This window comes from Arachis stenosperma, chromosome 9 (genome assembly GCF_014773155.1).
Source record: "Arachis stenosperma cultivar V10309 chromosome 9, arast.V10309.gnm1.PFL2, whole genome shotgun sequence".
Lineage (NCBI taxonomy): Eukaryota > Viridiplantae > Streptophyta > Magnoliopsida > Fabales > Fabaceae > Arachis > Arachis stenosperma.
The window spans coordinates 110971445-110994753 of NC_080385.1; the positions used below are offsets into that span (position 1 = coordinate 110971445).

The following is a 23309-nucleotide window of genomic DNA, read 5'->3' on the forward strand; positions in this document are numbered from 1 at the left end:
AGAGAAAATTAAGAGAAGCTAAATTACAACAATCCAGAAACAACCTTTCAGAAATTTTCGAACAAGAGAAGGAGATGGCAGCCGAAAATAATAATAATGCAAGGAGAATGCTTGGTGACTTCACAAAGCCAACGTCCAATTTTGATGGAAGAAGCATCTCCATTCCTGCCATTGGAGCCAATAACTTTGAGCTGAAACCTCAGCTAGTTGCTTTAATGCAACAAAACTGCAAGTTTTATGGACTTCCATCTGAAGATCCTTATCAGTTCTTAACTGAGTTCTTGTAGATCTGTGAGGCCGTAAAGACGAATGGAGTTGATCCTGAAGTCTACAGACTCATGCTTTTCCCTTTTGCTGTAAGAGACAGAGCTAGAATATGGTTGGATTCACAACCCAAGGATAGCCTGGACTCATGGGATAAGCTGGTCACTGCCTTCTTGGACAAATTCTTTCCTCCTCAAAAGCTGAGCAAGCTGAGAGTGGATGTTCAAACCTTCAAACAAAAAGATGGTGAATCCCTCTATGAAGTTTGGGAAAGATACAAGCAGCTGACCAAAAGATGTCCATATGACATGTTTTCAGAATGGACCATATTAGATATATTCTATTATGGTCTATCTGAATTTTTGAAAATGTCATTGAACCATTCTGCAGGTGGATCTATTCACCTGAAGAAAACGCCTAAAGAGGCTCAAGAACTCATTGACATGGTTACAAATAACCAGTTCATGTACACTTCTGAGAGGAATTCCGTGAACAATGGGATACCTCAGAAGAAAGGAGTTCTTGAAATTGATACTCTGAATGCCATATTGGCTCAGAACAAAGTGTTGACTCAACAGGTCAACATGATCTCTCAAAATCTGAATGGATGGCAACATGCATCCAACAGTACTAGAGAGGCAGCTTCTGAAGAAGCTTATGATCCTGAGAACCCTGCCATGGCAGAGGTTAATTACATGGGTGAACCTTATTGAAACACTTATAACTCATCATGGAGAAATCATCCAAATTTCTCATGGAAGGATCAACAAAAGCCTCAACAAGGCTTTAACAATGGTGGACGCAATAGGCTGAGCAATAGCAAGCCATATCCATCATCTTCTCAGCAATAGACAGAGAATTCTGAACAAAACACATCTAATTTAGTCAATGTAGTCTCTGATCTGTCAAAGGCCACTTTCAGTTTCATGAGTGAAACAAGATCCTCCATTAGAAATCTGGAGGCACAAGTGGGCCAGCTGAGTAAGAAAGTCATTGAAACTCCTCCCAGTATTCTCCCAAGCAATACAGAAGAGAATCCAAAAAGAGAGTGCAAAGCCATTGACATAGTCAATATGGCCGAATGCACAAGGGAGGAGGAGGACGAAAATCCTAGTGAGGAAGACCTCCTGGGACGTCCCTCAAGCAAGAAGGAGTTTCCTATTAAGGATCCAAAGGAATCTGAGGCTCATATAGAGACCATAGAGATTCCATTAAATCTCCTTCTGCCATTCATGAGCTCTGAAGACTATTCTTCCTCTGAAGAGGATGAAGATGTGACTGGAGAGCAAGTTGCTCAATATTTAGGAGCTATCATGAAGCTGAATGCCAAGTTATTTCGTAATGAGACTTGGGAAAGTGAACCTCCCTTGCTCATTAATGAACTGGATACTTGGATTCAGAAAATTCTACCTTAAAAGAAACAAGATCCTGGCAAATTCTTAATACCTTGTACCATAGGCACCATGATCTTTGAAAAAGCTCTGTGTGATTTGGGGTTAGGGATAAATCTTATGCCACTCTCTGTAATGGAGAAGCTGGGGATCATTGAGGTACAACCTGCCTTGTTCTCATTACAACTGGCAGACAAGTCATTGAGACAAGCCTATGGAATAGTAGAGGACATGTTAGTAAAGATTGAAGGCCTTTACATCCCTGCTGATTTCATAATCTTAGACACTAGGAAGGAAGAGGATGATTGCATAATCCTTAGAAGACCTTTCCTAGCCACAGCAGGAGCTGTGATAGATGTCAACAGAGGTGAATTAGTCCTTCAATTGAATGGGGACTACCTTGTGTTTAAGGCACATGGCCATCCCTCTGTGACAAAAGAGAGTAAGCATGAAGAGCTTCTCTCAGTTCAGAGTCAAGAAGAGCCCACACAGTCAAACTCTAAGTTTGGTGTTGTGAGGCCACAACCAAACTCTAAGTTTGGTGTTAAGACCCCATATCCAAACTCTAAGTTTGGTGTTGGCAACTATACAACATTGACCTGATCACCTTGTGGCACCATGAGAGCCACTGTCAAGCTATTGACATTAAAGAAGCGCTTGTTGGGAGGCAACCCAATTTTATTTATCTAATTTTATTTTATTCTATTTTATTGTTATTTTGTGTTTTATTAGGTACATGATCATGAGGAGTCACGAAAAAAATCATAAAAATTAAAAACAGAATCAAAAACAGCAGAAGAAAAAATTCGCACCCTGGAGGACGCACAGGCTGGCGTTCAACGCCAGTAAGATGCATCTGGCCGGTGTTCAACGCCAGAATAGAGCATCATTCTGGCGCTGAACGCCAGAAACAAGCAACATTCTGGCACTGAACGCCAGGAATGTGCCCAGAGAGGAAAAACTGGTGCTGAACGCCAGTAACAAGCATGAAACTGGCGTTCAACGCCAGAAACATGCTTTACATGGGCGTTGAACGCCCAGAATGTGCACCACTCGGCGTTTAAATGCCAGAATAGTGTGTAAAGGCATTTTACATTCCTATTTGGTGCAGGGATGGAATTCCTTGACACCTCAGGACCTGTGGACCCCACAGGATCACCTCAGGATCTGTGGACCCCACAGGATCCCCACCTAACATATTCCCACCTTACCTTCTAATCCTAATCACACTCTCCTATTCCCCATGTCACACTTCCCAACAACTTTCACCAATCACCTCATCCCCTCTTCCCCATAAACCCCACCTACCTTCAAAAATTCAAAACCAATTTCCCACCCATTCCCACCCTAAATGGCCGAATACACACTACCCCCTCTCCCTATAAATACCCTTCCATTCTACTTCGATTTCACACAACACAATCCCTTTTTCTTCACCTAGGCCGAACCTACCATATTTTCTTCTTCTTCTTCTTCTTCTTCTCTTCTTTCTTCTCTTGCTCGAGGGCGAGCAATATTTTAAGTTTGGTGTGGTAAAAGCATAAGCTTTTTTGTTTTTCCATTACCATCAATGGCACCTAAGGCCAGAGTATCCTCTAGAAAAGGAAAATGGAAGACAAAAGCTTCCACCTCCGAGTCATGGGAGATGGAAAGATTCATCTCCAAGAGCCATCAAGACCACTTCTATGATGTTATGGCAAAGAAGAAGGTGATCCCTGAGGTCCCTTTCAAGCTCAAGAAAAATGAGTATCCGGAGATCCGACATGAAGTCCGAAGAAGAGGTTGGGAAGTCCTAACCAACCCCATGCAACAAGTCGGAATCTTAATGGTTCAAGAGTTCTATGCCAATGCATGGATCACTAGGAACCATGATCAAGGTATGAACCCGAGTCCAAAGAATTATCTCACAATGGTTCGGGGGAAATACTTAGATTTTAGTCCGAAAAATGTGAGGTTGGCATTCCACTTGCCCATGATGCAAGGAAATGAATGCCCCCACACTAGAAGGGTCAACTTTGATCAAAGGTTGGACCAAGTCCTTATGGACATTTGTGTGGAAGGAGCTCAATGATAGAGAGACTCCAAAGGCAAGCCAGTCCAACTAAGAAGACTGGACCTCAAGCCTATAGCTAGAGGATGGTTGGAGTTCATTCAACGCTCCATCATTCCTACTAGCAACCGATCAGAAGTTACTGTGGATCGGGCCATCATGATTCATGGCATCATGATTGGAGAGGAAGTAGAAGTTCATGAGGTCATCTCCAATGAAATCTACAAAATAGCCGACAAGCCCTCACCCATGGCAAGGCTAGCTTTTCCTCACCTTATTTGCCATCTATGCTACTCAGCTGGAGTTATCATAGAAGGAGACATCCTCATTGAAGAGGATAAGCCCATCACCAAGAAGAGGATGGAGCAAGCAAGAGAGACCCCTCACGGTTCTCAAGAGATGCATGAGGAAGCTCATCATCAAGAAATCCCTGAGATGCCTCAAGGGATGCACTTTCCTCCAAACAACTATTGGGAACAACTCAACACTTCCTTAGAAGATTTGAGCCACAATGTTGAACAATTAAGGGTGGAACATCATGAGCACTCCATCATTCTCCAAGAAATAAAAGAAGATCAAAGAGCAATGAGGGAGGAGCAACAAAGGCAAGGAAGGGACATAGAAGAGCTTAAGGACATTGTTGGACCTTCAAGAAGAAGACGCCACTAAAGGTGGATTCATTCCTTGTTCTTTATTTCTTTCTGTTTTTCGGTTTTTAATGTTGTGTTTATCTATGTTTTGTGTCTCTACTTCATGATCATTAGTAAGTAACCATGCCTTAAAGCTATGAATAAAATCCATTAATCCTTCACCTCTCTTAAATGAAAAATGTTTTAATTCAAAAGAACAAGAAGTACATGAATTTCGAATTTATTCTTGAATTTAATTTAATTATATTGATGTGGTGACAATACTTTTATTTTCTGAATGAATGCTTGAACAGTGCATATGTCTTTTGATCTTGTTGTTTATGAATGTTAAAATTGTTGGCTCTTGAAAGAATGATGAACAAAGAGAAATGTTATTGAGGATCTGAAAAATCATGAAATTGATTCTTGAAGCAAGAAAAAGCAGTGAACAAGAAAAAGCTTGCGAAAAAAAAAAGTGTGGCGAAAAAAATAGAAAGAAAAAGAAAAAGCAAGCAGAAAAAGCCAATAAGCCCTTAAAACCAAAAGGCAAGGGTAAAAAGGATCCAAGGCTTTGAGCATCAATGGATAGGAGGGCCCAAGGAAATTAAATTCAGGCCTAAGCGGCTAAATCAAGCTGTCCCTAACCATGTGCTTGTGTCATGAAGGTCCAAGTGAAAAGCTTGAGACTGAGTGGTTAAAGTCGTGATCCAAAGCAAAAAAGAGTGTGCTTAAGAGCTCTGGACACCTCTAATTGGGGACTCTAGTAAAGCTGAGTCACAATCTGAAAAGGTTCACCCAGTTATGTGTCTGTGGCATTTATGTATCCGGTGGTAATACTGGAAAACAAAGTGCTTAGGGCCACGGCCAAGACTCATAAGTAGCTGTGTTCAAGAATCAACATGCTTAACTAGGAAAGTCAATAACACTATCCGAAATTCTAAGTTCCTAGAGAAGCCAATCATTCTAAACTTCAAAGGAAAAAGTGAGATGCCAAAACTGTTCAGAAGCAAAAAGCTACAAGTCCCGCTCATCTAATTATAATTAATATTCATTGATATTCTGGAATTTATAGTATATTCTCTTCTTTTTATCCTATTTAATTTTTAGTTGCTTGGGGACAAGCAACAATTTAAGTTTGGTGTTGTGATGAGCGGATAATTTATACGCTTTTTGGCATTGTTTTTAGGTAGTTTTTAGTAAGTTCAAGCTACTTTTCAGGATGTTTTCATTAGTTTTTATGTTAAATTCACATTTCTGGACTTTACTATGAGTTTGTGTGTTTTTCTGTGATTTCAGGTAATTTCTGGCTGAAATTGAGGGACTTGAGCAAAACTCTGAAAAAGGCTAACAAAAGGACTGCTGATGCTGTTGGATTCTGACCTCCCTGCACTCGAAATGGATTTTCTGGAGCTACAGAACTCCAAATGGCAAGCTCTCAACGGCGTTAGAAAGTAGACATCTAGATCTTTCCTGTAATATATAATAGTACATACTTTATTTGGAAATTGATGACGTAACTTGGCCTTGAACGCCAAGTACATGCTGCTGTCTGGAGTTAAACGCCAGAAAAACGTCATGATCCGGAGTTGAACGCCCAAAACACGTCATAACTCGGAGTTCAACTCCAAGAGAAGCCTCAGCTCGTGGATTGATCAAGCTCAGCCCAAGCATAAACCAAGTGGGCCCCAGAAGTGGATTTATGCATCAATTACTTACTCATGTAAACCCTAGGAGCTAGTTTATTATAAATAGAACATTTAACTATTGTATTAGACATCTTTTGACAGTTTAATCTCTTGACTATTTAGCCTTTGATTATTCGGTCTCTTGATCACTCAGGGGGCTGGCCATTCGGCCATGCCTGAACCTTTTACTTATGTATTTTCTACGGTGGAGTTTCTGCACACTATAGATTAAGGGTGTGGAGCTCTGCTGTACCTCAAGTTTCAATACAATTACTATTACTTTTCATTCAATTCTCTCTTAGTCTTATTCCAAGATATACGTTGCACAACACTTTGATGAATGTGATGATCTGTGACACTCATCATCATTCTCACCCATGAACGCGCGTGACTGACAACCACTTCCGTTCTACCTTAGGCCGGGCGCATATCTCTTAGATTCCCCAACAGGATCTTTGTGGTATAAGCTAGATGGATGGCGGCATTCATGAGGATCCGGAAAGTCTAACCTTGTCTGTGGTATTCCAAGTAGGATCCTGGGAATCCGGAAAGTCTAACCTTGTCTGTGGTATTCCGAGTAGGATTACGGTATTGAATGACTGTGACGAGCTTCAAACTTCTGAAGGCTGGGCGTTAGTGACAAACGCAAAAGAATCAATGGATTCTATTCCAACCTAATTGAGAACCGATAGATGATTAGCCGTGCTGTGACAGAGCATTTGGACCATTTTCACTGAGAGGATGGGATGTAGCTATCAACCAAGGGTGATGCCTCCAGACGATTAGCCATGCAGTGACAGCGCATAGGACCATTTTCCCGAGAGGATTAAAAGTAGCCATTGATGATAGTGATGCCCTACATACAGCTTGCCATGGAAAGGAGTAAGAAGGATTGAAGGAAGAGCGAGTAGTGAAGTAGAGTTTCAAGAGGAACACAGCATCTCCATACACCTATCTGAAGTTCCCACTATTGATTTACATAAGTATTTCTATCCCTTTTTATTTCCTTTTTATTATAAATTTTCGAAACCATAAACCAATTTAATCTGCCTAACTGAGATTTACAAGGTGACCATAGCTTGCTTCATACCAACAATCTCTGTGGAATCGACCCTTACTCACGTAAGGTTTATTACTTGGACGACCCAGTACACTTGCTGGTTAGTTGAACGAAGTTGTGAATTCAACCGGTGCCATAATAATGATTTCATACAAGTACAAAAGAATATGGATCACAATTTCGTCCACCAACTATCTTTGGATCACTTTTGATCTCTTGATCAAGTTTTGGGGGCTGGCCATTCGGCCATGCCTGGACCTTCATCACTTTTGTATTTTCAACAGTGGAGTTTCTACACCTCATAGATTAATGTGTGGAGCTCTGCTGTTCCTCATGAATCAATGCAAAGTACTATTGTCTAAACCTTGTCTGTGGTATTCCGAGTAGGATCTGGGATGGGATGACTGTGATGAGCTTCAAACTCAGGACTGTTAGGCACAGTGACAGTGCACAAAAGGATCATTGGATCTTATTCCAACACAAGTGAGAACCGACAAATGATTAGCCCTACGTAACCCGTAGCCGGACCATTTTCACTGAGAGGACGGATAGTAGCCATTGACAACGGTGATCCCCCAACATACAGCTTGCCATGGAAAGGAGTATCAATGATAGGATGAAGGCAATAGGAAAGCAGAAGTTCAGGAGCAACAAAGCATCTCAATACGCTTATCTGAAATTTCCACCAATGAATTGCATAAGTATCCCTATCTTATTTTATGTTTTATTTATCTTTTAATTATCTAAACTCTCATAACATTCTGAATCTGTCTGACTGAGATTTACAGGATGACCATAGCTTGCTTCAAGCCGACAATCTCCGTGGGATCAACCCTTACTCACGTAAGGTATTACTTGGACGACCCAGTGCACTTGCTGGTTAGTTGTATCGGAGTTGTGTATCACAATTCCGTGCACCAAGTTTTTGGCGCCGTTGCCGGGGATTGTTCGAGTTTGGACAACTGACGGTTCATCTTGTTGCTTAGATTGGGTAACTTTTCTTTCTTGTTTCAACTTTTATTTTTCTTTTCAAAAAGTTTTTTTAAAAAAAATAAATTTCAAAAAGTTTTTTAATAAAAAAAAACCAAAAAAAAAATATTTTGTGTTTCTTGTTTGAGTCTAGTGTCAAATCCTAAGTTTGGTGTCAATTGCATGTTTTCAAATTTTCCCAAGATTTTCGAAAAATCTCATGCATTGTGTTCTTCATGATCTTCAAGTTGTTCTTGATAAAGTTTCCTTGTTTGATCTTAAAATTTTCTTGTTTTGTGTTTTTTCCTGTTTTTCATATGCATTTTCAGATTCTTAGAATCAAAAGTTTAAAAATTTTTAAGTTTACTGTCTTGCATGTCAGTCTTTTTAAAAATTTTTCAAAAATAAGTTCTTGATGTTCATCTTGATCTTCAAAGTGTTCTTGGTGTTCATCTTGACATTCAAAGTGTTGTTGTATGCATCATTGGTTTTGATCAAAAATTTTTATGTCTTGAGTCTTTTTGTTGTTTTTCTCTTTCCTCATTAAAATTAAAAAAAAATTAAAAAAATATCTTTTCCTTATTTCACTCATAAAATTTGAAATTTTGGGTTGACTTAGTCAAAAATTTTTAAAATTTAGTTGTTTCTTGTTAGTCAAGTCAAAATTTCAATTTAAAAATTCTATCTTTTCAAATCTTTTTCAAAAATCAAATCTTTTTCATTTTTCTTCTTAATATTTTCGAAAATTTTAAAATTGATTTTCAAAATCTTTTTCTTATTTCCATCTCATATTTTAAAAAACTTTACTAACATTTAAGGATTTGATTCAAAAAATTTCAAGTTTGTTACTTTCTTGTTAAGAAAGGTTCAATCTTTAAATTTTAGAATCATATCTTTTAATTTATTATTAGTCAAGTCATCAATTTTAAAATCAAATCTTTTTCAAATCATATCTTTTTCAAATTTTAATTTCAAAATCTTTTTCTAACTTCTCATTTTTTAAAAACTTACTATTTCTTATCTTTTTTAAAACCACCTAACTACTTTTTCACTTCTTATTTTCGAAAATCACCTTCCTCTTTTTCAAAAATCTTTTTAATTAACTAATTGTTTCAAACTCTAATTTATTTTATTCCTTTTCTTAATTTTCGAATACTAACTAATTTTTAAAATAAAAACAAAAATATTTTTCCTTTTTCTTTAATATTCGAATTCCCCCTCTCTCTCATCTCTTTCTATTTATTTTATTTATCTACTAACACTTCTCTTCTACTCATAATTTGAACCTTCTCTCTCCTTCTGTGTTCGAATTCTTCTCATTCTCCCTCTACCTCATTCTTCTACTCTTTTCTTCTTCTACTCACATAAAGGAATCTCTATACTGTGACATAGAGGAATTCTCTTCTTTTTTGTTCTCTTCTTTTTCATATGGGCAGGAACAAGGATAAAGACATTCTTGTTAAAGCTGATTCTGAACCTGAAAGGACTCTGAAGAGGAAGCTAAGAGAAGCTAAAACACAACACTCTGGAGAGGACATGATAGAAATTTTTGAAAAAGAAGAAAACATGGCCGAACCCAATAACAATGGCAGAGGTGCAAGGAAGATGCTTGGTGACTATACTGCACCAACTTCCAACTTCTATGGAAGAAGCATCTCAATTCCTACCATTGGAGCAAACAAGTTTGAGCTTAAGCCTCAATTAGTTTCTCTAATGCAGCAGAATTGCAAGTTTCATGGACTTTCATCGGAAGATCCTCATCAGTTCTTAGCTGAATTCTTGCAAATCTGTGATACTATTAAGACTAATGGGGTTGATTCTGAGGTCTACAGACTTATGCTTTTCCCTTTTGCTGTAAGAGACAAAGCTAGGACATGATTGGACTCACAACCTAGAGAAAGCCTGAACTCTTGGGACAAGTTGGTTAATGCTTTCTTGACCAAATTCTTTCCACCTCAAAAGATGAGCAAGCTTAGAGTGGAAGTCCAAACCTTCAAACAGAAGGAAGGTGAATCCCTCTATGAAGCTTGTGAAAGATACAAGCAATTAACCAAAATGTGTCCTTCTAACATGCTTCCAGAATGGAGCATCATATGTATATTCTATGATGGTCTGTTTGAATTGTCCAAGATGTCATTGTACTATTCTGCTGGTGGATCTCTTCATCTGAAAACCCCTGTAGAAGCCTAGGAACTCATTGAGATGGTTGTAAATAACCAGTTCATGTACACTTCTGAAAGAAATCCTGTGAATAAAGGGATGACTCAGAAGAAAGGAATTTTTGTGATTGATACTCTGAATGCCATATTGGCTCATAACAAAATATTGACTCAGCAAGTCAATATGATTTCTCAGAATCTGATTGGATTGCAAGCTGCATTCAGCAGTGCTAAAGAAGCCTCCTCTGAAGGAAAAGCTTATGACCCTGAGAATCCTACAATGGAAGAGCTGAATTACATGGGAGAATCCTATGGAAACACCTATAATCCTTCGTGGAGGAATCATCCAAATTTTTCATGGAAGGATCAACAAAAGCCTCAACAAGGTTTCAATAATAATAATGGTGGGAGAAATAGGTTTGGCAATAGCGAACCTTTTTCATCATCTTTTCAGCAACAGACAGAGAATTCTGAGCAGAGCCTCTCTGGCTTAGCAAACATAGTCTCTGATCTATCTAAAGCCACTCTCAATTTCATGAATGAAACAAGGTCCTCCATCAGAAATTTGGAGGCACAAGTGGGTCAGTTGAGTAAAAGAGTCACTGAAACGTCTCCTAGTACTCTCCCAAGCAATACATAAGAGAATCTAAAGAGAGAGTTCAAGGCCATTAATATGACCAAAATGGCCGAACCTATAGAGGAGGAGGATGGTGTGATTTCCATTGAGGAGGACCTCATGGATGTCCACTGACCAATAAGAAGTTCCCTAATGGGGAACCAAAGGAATCTGAGGCTCATACAGAGACCATAAAGATTCCACTAAACTTCTTATTACCATTCATGAGAGATGAGCGGATAATTTATACGCTTTTTGGCATTATTTTTAGGTAGTTTTTAGTAAGTTCAAGCTACTTTTAGGGATGTTTTCATTAGTTTTTATGTTAAATTCACATTTCTGGACTTTACTATGAGTTTGTGTGTTTTTCTGTGATTTCAGGTAATTTCTGGCTGAAATTGAGGGACTTGAGCAAAACTCTGAAAGAAGGCTGACAAAAGGACTGCTGATGCTGTTAGAATCTGACCTCCCTGCACTCAAAATGAATTTTCTGGAGCTACAGAACTCCAAATGGCAAGCTCTCAACGGCGTTGGAAAGTAGACATCCAGGGCTTTCCAGTAATATATAATAGTCTATACTTTATTCGGGAATTGACGATGTAAGGTGGCGCTCAACTCCAAGTACATGCTGTTGTCTGGAGTCAAACGCCAGAAACACGTCACAACCCGGAGTTGAACGCCAGAAACACGCTATAACTCGGCGTTCAACTCCAAAGGAAGCCTCAGCTCGTGGATAGATCAAGCTCAGCCCAAGCATACACCAAGTTGGCCCCAGAAGTGGATTTATGCATCAATTACTTACTCATGTAAACCCTAGTAGCTAGTTTATTATAAATAGGACTTTTTATTAGTGTATTAGACATCTTGGAACATCTCTGGATGCCTAGTCCTTAGACCATGGGGGCTGGCCATTCAGCCATGCCTGAACCTTTCACTTATGTATTTTCAATGGTGGAGTTTCTACACACCATAGATTAAGGGTGTGGAGCTCTGCTGTACCTCAAGTTTCAATACAATTACTATTATTTTCGATACAATTCTGTTTTATTCTTATTCTAAGATATACGTTGCACTTCAACTTGATGAATGTGATGATCTGTGACACTCATCATCATTCTCACCTATGAACGCGCGTGACTGACAACCACTTCCGTTCTACCTTAGGCCGGGCGCATATCTCTTAGATTCCCCAACAGAATCTTCGTGGTATAAGCTAGATAGATGGCGGCATTCATGGGAATCCGGAAAGTCTAACCTTGTCTGTGGTACTCCGAGTAGGATTCCGGGAATCCAGAAAGTCTAACCTTGTCTGTGGTATTCCAAGTAGGATTCTGGGATTGAATGACTGTGACGAGCTTCAAACTCCTGAAGGCTGGGCGTTAGTGACAGACGCAAAAGAATCAAGGGATTCTATTCCAACCTAATTGAGAACCGACAGATGATTAGCCGTGCTCTGACAGAGCATAGGGCCATTTTCACTAAGAGGATGGGATGTAGCCATTGACAACGGTGATGCCCTACATACAGCTTGCCATGGAAGGGAGTTAGAAGAAATTGGATGAATGTAATAAGAAAGTAGAGATTCAAGAGGAGCACAGCATCTCCATACGCCTATCTGAAATTCCCACTATTGATTCACATAAGTATTTCTATCCTATTTTATTTTCTGTTTATTATTAATTTTCGAACTTATCATAAACCATTTAATTTGCCTAACTGAGATTTACAAGGTGACCATAGCTTGCTTCATACCAACAATCTCTGTGGGATCGACCCTTACTCACGTAAGGTATTACTTGGATGACCCAGTACACTTGCTGGTTAAGTTGAACAGAGTTGTGACCATACATAGTTGTGAACCATGGTATTGGCATCATGTTTTTGGCGCCATTGCCAGGGAAAGAAAAAGCAATGAATTTTATAAAATACAATTACAAATGAATCACAATTTCGTCCACCAATGAGCTCTGAAGAAGATGAAGTTACTACTGAAGAGCAAATTGCTTAATATCTAGGAGCAATCATGAAGTTGAATGCCAAGTTATTTGGTAATGAGACTTGGGAGGATGAACCTCCATTGCTCATCAATAAACTGAATACATGGATTTAGCAGACATTGCCTCGAAAGAAATCGGATCCCAGAAAGTTCTTAATACCTTGCACCATAGGCACCATGACCTTTGAAAAGACTCTGTGTGACATGGGCTCAGGTATCAACCTCATGCCACTCTCTGTAATAGAGAAACTAGGGATCTTTGAGTTACAAGCTACAAGAATCTCACTAGAGATGGCAGATAAATCAATGAAAAAGGCTTATGGACTTGTAGAGGATGTTCTAGTAAAGGTTGAAGGCCTTTACATCCCTGTTGACTTCATAATCCTAGACACTGGGAAGGATGAGGATGAATCCATCATCCTTGGAAGACCCTTCCTAGCCACAGCAATGGCTGTGATTGATGTGGACAGAGGAGAGTTAGTCCTTCAATTGAATGAGGACTACCTTGTGTTTAAGGCTCAAGGATCTTCTTTTGTAAACATGGAGAAGAAGCAAGAAAAGCTTCTCTCAATACAGAGTTAGACAGAGTCCCCACACTCAAACTCTAAGTTTGGTGTTGGGAGGCCACAATCATGCTCTGAGCATCTGTGAAGCTCTGAAAAGAGCTCACTGTCAAGCTATTGACATTAAAGAAGCGCTTATTGAGAGGCAACCTAATTTTATTTTATTTATGTATGTTATTTTATGTTTTCTTTAGGATCATGATCATGTGGTGTCACAAAAACAACTGCAAAAATTAAAAAAATAAAAAATAGCATAAAAAATGGCACACCCTGGAGGACGAGCTTACTGGCGTTTAAACGCCAAAACGCCAGTAAGGATACCAAAATGGGCGTTTAACGCCCAGCCTGGCACGATTCTGGGCGTTTAAACACCAGAAATGGGCAGCAGTCTGGCGTTTAAACGCTAGAACTGGCAGGCAAACTGGCATTTAAACGCCAATAAAGGTATAAAATGGGCGTTTAAACGCCCAATCTGGCACCTTTTTGGGCATTTAAACGCCAGAAAAGGGCAGCAGACTGTCGTTTAAACGCCAGAAAAGGGCAGCAGACTGGCGTTTAAATGCCAGAAAAGGGCAACAGCCTAGTGTTTAAACGCCAGAAAGGCACATAGATGGGCGTTTAACGCCAGCAAGGTGCAGGGATGCAAAATCCTTGACACCTCAGGATGTGTGGACCCTACAGGATCCTCACCTACCTCAACTCTCTCTCTCTCTCCCCGTCACACCTTTCCATAACACTCTTCCCAAACCCACCCACTTTAATTCGGCCACCCACCCCTCTCTTTCCCTATATATAGCCCTCTTTACCACCTTCAATTTCGCACATCTTAACCCACTAAACCCCCCTTGGCCGAACCTTTCATACACTTCTATTTCCTCTATTTCTTGTTCTTCTCCTCTTTTCTTTTGCTCGAGGACGAGTAAACCTTTTAAGTTTGGTGTGAAAAAAGCCTTGCTTTTTTTTGTTTTTCCATAACCATTAATGGCACCTAAGGCCGGATAAACATCAAGGAAGAGGAAAGGGAAGGCAATTGCTTCCACCACCGAGTCATGGGAGATGGAAAGATTCATCTCAAAAGCCCATCACCAAAAAGAGGATGGAGCAAACAAGAGAGCCCACTCATAGACCTCAACAAGCGCATGAGGAAGTTCCTCATCAAGAAATCCATGAGATACCTCAAGGGATGCATTTTCCTCCACACAACTATTGGGAGCAACTCAACACCTCCTTAGGAGATTTGAGTTCCAACATGGAGCAATTAAGGATGTAGCACCAAGAGCATTCCATTATCTTGCATGAAATTAAAGTGGACCAAAGAGCCATGAGGGAGGAGCAACAAAGGCAAGGAAGAGACATTGAGGAGCTCAAGCACTCCATAAGATCTTCAAGAGGAAGAACTAGCCGCCATCACTAAGGTGGACCCGTTCTTTAATTTCCTTGTTCTTATTTTTCTGTTTTTCCATTTTTATGTTTATATTTGACTATGTTTTAGCTTCATTACATGATCATTAGTGTCTAGTGTCAATGTCTTAAAGCTATGAATAATTCCATTAATCATTCATCTTTCTTAAATGAAAAATGTTCCTAATTACAAAAAAAACAAGAAGTACATGAATTTCAAATTTTATCTTGAAATTAGTTTAATTATTTTGATGTCGTGGCAATACTTTTTGTTTTCTGAATGAATGATTGAACAGTGCATATTTTTGATAGTGAAGTTTATGAATGTTAAATTTGTTGGCTCTTGAAAGAATGATGAAAAAAAGAGAAATGTTATTGATGATTTGAAAAATCATAAAATTGATTCTTGAAGCAAGAAAAAGCAGTGAATAACAAAGCTTGCGAAAAAAAAGTGGCAAAAATTAAAAGAAAAAAAGAAAGAAAAAAAGAAAAAGCCAATAGCCCTTAAAACTAAAAGGCAAGGGTAAAAAGGATCCAAGGCTTTGAGCATTAATAGATAGGAGGGCCCAAAAACATAAAATCCTGGCCTAAGTGGCTAAATTAAGCTGTCCCTAACCATGTGCTTGTGGCATGAAGGTCCAAGTGAAAAGTTTGAGACTGAATGGTTAAAGTCGTGATCCAAAGCAAAAAGAGTGTGCTCAAGAACTCTGGACATCTCTAACTGGGGACTTTAACAAAGCTGAGTCACAATCTGAAAAGGTTCACCTAGTTATGTGCCTGTGGCATTTATGTATCCGGTGGTAATACTGGAAAACAAAGTGCTTAGGGCCACGACCAAGACTCATAAAGTAGATGTGTTCAAGAATCAACATATTAAACTATGAGAGACAATAACACTATCTTGATTATGAGTTCCTATAGATGCCAATCATTCTGAACTTCAAAGGATAAAGTGAGATGCCAAAACTGTTTAGAAGTAAAAAGCTACTAGCCCCGCTCATCTAATTTGAATTAAGCATCATTGATACTTTGGGATTTATAGTATATTCCCTTCTTTTTATCCTATTTTGTTTTCAGTTGCTTGGGGACAAGCAACAATTTAAGTTTGGTGTTGTGATGAGCGGATAATTTATACGCTTTTTGACATTGTTTTTACATAGTTTTTAGTATGTTTTAGTTAGTTTTTATTATATTTTTATTAGTTTTTATGCAAAATTCACATTTCTGGACTTTACTATGAGTTTGTGTGTTTTTCTATGATTTCAGGTATTTTCTGGCTGAAATTGAGGGATCTGAGCAAAAATCTGATTCAGAGGCTGAAAAAGGACTGCAGATGTTGTTGGATTCTAACCCTCCTGTACGGGAAATGGATTTTCTGGAGCTACAGAAGCCCAATCAGTGCGAACTTAATTGCGTTGGAAAGTAGACATCTTGGGCTTTCCAGCAATGTTAATAGTCCATACTTTGCCCAAGATTTGATGACCCAAACTGGTGTCTAAACGCCAGTCAGAGACCATTTTCTGGCGTAAAATGCCAAAACTGGCACCATAGCTGGAGTAAAACGCCAAGGAAAGCCTATGCACGTGAAAGCTTCAATGCTCAGCCCAAGCACATACCAAATGGGCCCCGGAAGTGGATTTCTGCACTATCTACTTATTTCTGTAAAACCCTAGTAACTAGTTTAGTATAAATAGGACTTTTTACTATTGTATTTATATCTTTAGATCATTTTTGAGACTATCCTTGGAACACTTTTGATCTCTTGATCACGTTTTGGGGGTTGGCCATTTAGCCATGCTTGGACCTTCATCACTTTTATATTTTCAACGGTGGAGTTTCTACACCTCATAGATTAAGGTGTGGAGCTCTGTTTTTCCTCATGAATCAATGGAAAGTACTATTATTTTTCTATTCAATTCATGCTTATTCATATTCTAAGATATTCACTCGTACTTCAACCTGATGGATGTTATGATCCGTGACACTCATCATCATCCTCCCTTATGAACGCGTGTCTGATAACCACTTACGTTCTATCTGCGAGAGCTTGAGTGTGTATCTCTTAGGTTTCTGGTTTACGGCGCATGATTGCCTTTCCTAACAATAGAGCCTTTCAATTCCATGAAATCAGAGTCTTCGTGGTATGAGCTAGAACCAATTAGCAGCATTCTTGAGATCCGGAAAGTCTAAACCTTGTCTGTGGTATTCCGAGTAGGATCTGGGATGGCATGACTGTGACGAGCTTCAAACTCATTACTGTTGGGTGCAGTGACAGTACGCGAATGGATCATTGGATCTTATTCCAACACAAGTGAGAACCGACAGATGATTAGCCCTACATAACCCGTAGCCGGACCATTTTCACTGAGAGGACGGACGGTAGCCATTAACAACGGTGATCCCCCAATATATAGCTTGCCATGGAAAGGAGTATGAATGATTGGATGAAGGCAATTGGAAAGCAGAAGTTCTGGAGCAACAAAGCATCTCCATATGCTTATCTGAAATTCCCACCAATGAATTGCATAAGTATCCCTATCTTATTTTATGTTTTATTTATCTTTTAATTATCTAAACTCTCATAACATTCTGAATCCGCCCGACTGAGATTTACAGGATGACTATAGCTTGCTTTAAGCCAACAATCTCTGTGCGATCGACCCTTACTCACGTAAGGTATTACTTGGACGACCCAGTGCACTTGCTGGTTAGTTGTATCGGAGTTGTGTATCACAATTTCGTGCACCATTGAACATAGAGTATTTTGGGCTCTAAAGATATTGTACTTTGATAATCAAGCTGCTGGGAAAAGAAGGCTACTACAACTCAATGAGCTGGAAGAATTCAGAAATCAAACTTATGAGAATGCAAGATTTACAAGGAAAACAAAAAAGAAATGACATGATCAAAAGCTAGCAAGAAGAGAGTTTGTAGAAGGTCAAAAAGTGCTGCTATATAATTCAAGGCTCAAGTTCTTTCCAAGGAAGCTTAAGTCAAGATGGTCTGGACCCTTCACAATCCTCAAGGTGTCCACCCTATGGTCATGTAGAGCTTATGGAGGACAAGACATAGAGAACTTTCACCGTCAATGGCCACAGACTCAAGCACTACTTGGGGGACTCATTGGATGAGTAGAGAGTGAGCTATAACCTCAACTATGGAGGAAGGAACGTTAAGCTAGTGACGTTAAAGAAGCACTAGTAAGGAGGCACCCCAACACTCATATCCTTTCATTTTTTTCTGGTTTCTAAAGTAGCTTATGATTATGAATTTAGGTATTTTAAATTTCAGTACATTAGTTGATAGTTCTTTGGTTTATTTTCTTTTGTTTACTGGAAGTGGAAGGTTGCTAAACACACTAATTGATGGTGATTGAATGGGTTGAGAAACTAGCTAAACAGCTAAGTTTGGTGTGGCCATTAACCCACTTAATTTAGGCTTACAACTTATTGGTTGAATTAACTTTGAAAGTAAGCCCAAAAATTAAGTTTGGTGGCCACCACCATAAGAAATTCACATAGCAAGCCTAACATGGTTTAAGTTTGAAAGCATTTAGTAAATTGGTGGTGCATAAAGAGTTACTTCAATGTGTACGAAGGGAATAGAAGATAAGGAATGTGAAAGGATTAAATTTATTCCACTGCTTATGAACATATTAAAGTCCAATGATGAAACCAATTTATTATATGCAGTGGATTTAGGTTGTCCCAAGGGACACTCATCAATTGCATTTTAATTGCATGAATATGAAGCAATTTTTTTCATCACTAATGGGGGTTTCGGATTTAATTTTCAGGAAAAAGTGGGGCCCACTTGATTGATAGTTCACTGAGACAAGGAGTTAAAGTGTACTTACACTTTGGAATTCAACATCTGAAGGAAGCCAAAAGGATAAGGATTGGCGCCTCTTCCCACGCTAGGCGCCACTCCCAAGTGGGAAACATTGAAACTTTTTAATTCCCACCTCCCCACCTTCCAGACTATCTTTTGCACCCTTATAAAAGACACTCACCTTCCCACCTTTCTTCACATACCAAAATCCAACATCACACCCGAAGACACTAGCACTCCCCCATCTCTTTTCTTTCTTCGTCTTTGCTATTCTCTTTTACTTGATTAGGGACAATCAAGTCCTAAGTTTGGTGTGTGGAGCAAACCCTTGTTTTGCTCTCCTTCTTTGCTCCTTTCTTCAATCCTTCAAACTTTTTTTCTCTCACTCCAATGGCACTTCCAAGAGCCTCCTCGTCAAAGAAAAGAAAGATCAAGGAAACTTCTTCCGGATCCTCCCAAAGCTTCAATGAGTATAAGTTCCTCTCATCATTCAACCAAAATCAATTTTATGGTTGGGTGAGTGAGAGGAAAATCATTCCAGAAGTAGGCTTCTAACTTGGAAGGAATAAGCATCTAGAGAATAATAGAGAGATCAACAACAGAGGATGGGCACTCTTGTGTAACTCACCAAGGAAGGTGTTGGAGAGCTTGGTTAGTGAGTTTTATGCTAATGCAATGCCACAACTTGGGTAACCCTATGGCTACATAAGCTATGTGAGAGGGAAGGCTATTGATTATAACCCTTCCAACATAGATAGGATGCTGATGGTGAAGCAAACAAACTCCACCCGGAGCTATAAAGAAAGAGTAAAGCAGCAAGACCCATGATTTGAAAAGATCCTGAATAAAATATGTGTGCTGAATGTGCAGTGGATTAATGACAAAGATGGAAGGCCTAATCAGCTAAGGAGAAGGGATTTGAGCACCCAAGCAAGAGGGTGGCTAGACTTTGTAAGAAGGTATCTCAACCCCACATCCAATACTTCAGAGGTAACATTGGAAAGAGCTGTGCTCATATATAGTATAATGAAGGGAGAGAATGTCAACGTTGGAGAGATGATAGCAAACAACATCAATAGGATGCTGAAAAGCACCAAAGACAGCACAAGGCTTGTATTCCCCAACATCATCCAAAGGTTGTGTGATGACGCTGGGGTGGAAAAAATCATTGATGAAGTTCTGGTAGACCAAGAGAAGCCTATAACTGCTAAAAAGATGGTCAAAGTAGTGGCTGTCAACCCACTTTAGATAGCAAGGGAGCATGATGTGCGGAAAACGATCCGACACAAAACTCACCGGCAAGTGTACCGGGTCGCATCAAGTAATAATAACTCACATGAGTGAGGTCGATCCCACAGGGATTGAAGGATTGAGCAATTTTAGTTTAGTGGTTGGTTTAGTCAAGCGAATTAAGTCTTTGGTTGAGTAGTTTGTATTTAACAGAAGCTAAATTGCTTGGAATGTAAAGGGAGAGGGTAGAATTGCAGTAAATTAAGGAACAGGAAAGTAAACTTGCAGAATCTTAAAGAACAAGAAAGTAAATAACTGAAACTTAAAGTGCAAGAAATGTAAATTGCAGTAACTTAAAATGCAAGGAATATAAATTGCTTGAATGTAAAAGGGATTTGAGGATTGGGATTTCAGAATCTAAGCAAAGAGGAACTGAATTGCAACAATTAATAGAGCAGAGATTGAATTAAAAGCAATTAGAGCTCAAACAGTAAGGAAATCAAGTGCAGCAAAGGTTCACAGAAGAACCAAAAGGAAATTGGGATCTCAGGTCTCCAGAGACTAGAAAGCAAAGTCTAGATCTCAATTGCCTTCCCAGATCCAAGTTAACAAAGCAATTGACAAGAAATAGAAGAAGAAGCAGTAAAGGAAATTGAAATTGAACTCAATTATGCAGAAAGGAATTAAAGAGATTTTGAATGGAGATTGAGACAGAATTTCCTCAATTCTTCACACCCAAAACTCAAAACAAGAAAAGTAAAAGTGCCCAAGCAAGAACGAGGCAGAAGAGAGATCAATTTTCCTCCCCAATTCTCTGAAATCTCAGTGAAGTCACCAAGAGAAGTTGTAAAATTCAAAGCTCCCAAGAAAGTGCTAAATTCAAAAGTCAAGTAAAAAGTGAAAAGTGAAAGTTGAGGTCCAAAGTAAAAGTCCTAATTACATCAAACTAACTCCTATTTATACACTTTCTATTCTTGGATCTTGGGATTTGGATGGGCTTTTGATTTGGTGAAGAAATGAATTTTATTGGATTTTTAATCCAATTTTAGCCCATGAAGGATTGCTTCCAGGAGGCTGCCCTGCCCTTGCGGAGGGCAGGGCAGGATTTGGTGCGTGCGGCTATGGTGCGGGCGTGGTGCGTTGGTGTGCGCTGCAGGATGCTGCCCTGCCCTCGCGGAGGGCAGGGCAGAAAAGTTTGGTGCGCCAGATTGGTGCCTTGGTGCGCTGCTGGTGCTGCCGAATGATGCCCTTGGTGGGCCAGGTTGGTGCGCCTGTGTGCCACAACAAAATGCTGCCCTGCCCTCGCGGAGGGCAGGGCAGTGTTTCCAAACTGAAGTCTCGCGTTCGAGACATGGCTGGAACGCACGCTACTCATTTTCCTTGGCTTTCTTGGCACCATAATCAAGCCTAGTTCCTTGCTTCTTCCTTGTTCCGTGTTCGACTCTTGTGGCATGCAATGGTGAACTTTTTCTTTGAATTTTTCCTTTTGGAGAGCCCGATACTGCCCTTGTGGAGGGCAGGGCAAGGTTTTTCCTTCCTTTAATCCAAGGCACCATTTTGTGCTCTGCCCTTGTCGTGGGCAGGGCAGAGTTGCCTAGCAAGCTTTGTTCCCTTATGTTGCCCTCCTAGAGGGCAGTGTGCCCTTGTGGAGGGCAATGCTTGCCTTCCTCATTTTGTGCGCCATACTTCTTCTCTCTTTGACCACATTTTCTTCTCATTGGGACACACTTCCTTAGGCCACGCTTTTCCTTTTTTTCTTTTCTTCACCTACAATAAACCAAAACAATCACTCAAAGTATCACTAAATTCAAGAGGCTTATAAATCAATTAAAATTCAATTAAATTTAGCTTAAACCTCATGAGTTAACATTAATTTCATGGTGGTTGTTTGATTTAAAGAAGTTATGCATTTTCACTCCATATCAATTACTTAGGATGCAAGAAAGTGCATAAAGACTAACAAAACAAGTAAAATTAGCTTGAAAAATGGGTATATGATGACTTGTCATCACAACACCAAACTTAAATCTTGCTTGTCCCCAAGCAAGCATCAAAACTAAGAGAAATTGAAATGAACAAGAAAAGAACACATATCCTTATTAGGCATATAGCAGAACTTGATTTTTGGGGTCTTCATGCAGACAATGATAACTCAAGTTATTGTTTGCTGTTACATAGTATACATTTTTCATCAAAGGTTTGCTAAACTTGCTGTTATAAGACTTACTCTTTAATCACTCCCTTGCTAACTTTTCTTTCTTGTAATGCTTAACAAGCTTATTCTTTTGGAGGTTTGGTGTCTAATGTTGCAGTAATAGCCTTTGGCTTTATTTTTTTCTTTCTTTTACTCAACATCTTTCCACCACAGACACATGGCTCACTATTTCTTCCTAGGATCATTGATGCCCAGCATCTCTTTGGATAACTAAATGTTCTGTAGCTAAGTTGCTCTTTATTGTGGACTTTCAATTGGCCATCCCAAATCAGTTGATCTAAGTGACCGGGTTTTAAAATACCCCTTAGAATTTACTCATCCAAGCATATCTTAGTACAAGAACACCACAGGCATATGTCCTAGGGTCCAAGCTATTGGTGTCCAACCTTTATTTTTTTCTTTTCTTGCCACTTTGGCTTTTTCTTCTCCCTTTTCTTTCTGTTTTTGTTCTCAAGGGCTTTTTATTTATTGATGAGGATCTTTATAACAGCAAGCTAACTCACACTTGAATGAAAATGATATTATGCAGCAATTATTTCATGAGTTATGCATTTAATCAAACACATACACCACCATTAACTTCCATTCTACTTATGCAACATTGGATATTTTACTTTTCAATTCAAACCAAATCTCTTTTATTCAAGCATATGGGAAACAAACCAAAATTAAAGCTAAGTGATGAATGACAAGCATTATGCAGATTTAGCATAATCAAACAATTTCACTTGCAACTAATTAAACACTTTAGCAGGATATATAATGGTTCCCATGTTCAAAATAATTCACAGCAGCAAGGATTAAGTTTAGATACAACCTTTGAAGTTGCAGCCCTTTGATTTTTCCTTCTGCTGTGTTTTCTTTGAGTTAATATGCACAATATCTTCAATTGTTGACTCATGTCCTGCATAATTCTCAAAGTTGCTTGCTTCTCAAGCCCTTAATTACATGGTTAGTATGCATAAATTGAGTGTGGCTCTTAGATTTATTTAGGTGTGTGAACACCAAACTTAATTGTTTGCCACTGTCTCAGATGCAACAAGTTAACCATATTTGAAACCCTGTATCCTTGCTAAAGGTTATGGAATTAAAGCTAGAAAGCAGTTAAATAGTTGGATAATTTGTTTGATTGCTTAGAGCTAGCATTATGCAAGAGGTGAGAATGTGTTTTTAAATGAGATTTTTGGTGGAACACCAAACTTAGAATCTTTCATTCTCCCTTAAATTGTTTTGGTGTGCAACACCAAACT

At 39.1% G+C, this 23309-nt stretch overlaps 1 non-coding gene across 1 annotated transcript; it reads right to left on the minus strand.

Moving 5' to 3' along the window:
- Nucleotides 1–10016: 10016 nt before the first annotated feature.
- On the minus strand, nucleotides 10017–10124 carry LOC130953987 (small nucleolar RNA R71). The gene has a single exon (XR_009076145.1). It is a non-coding gene; the product is annotated as a small nucleolar RNA R71 (small nucleolar RNA).
- Nucleotides 10125–23309: the final 13185 nt, after the last annotated feature.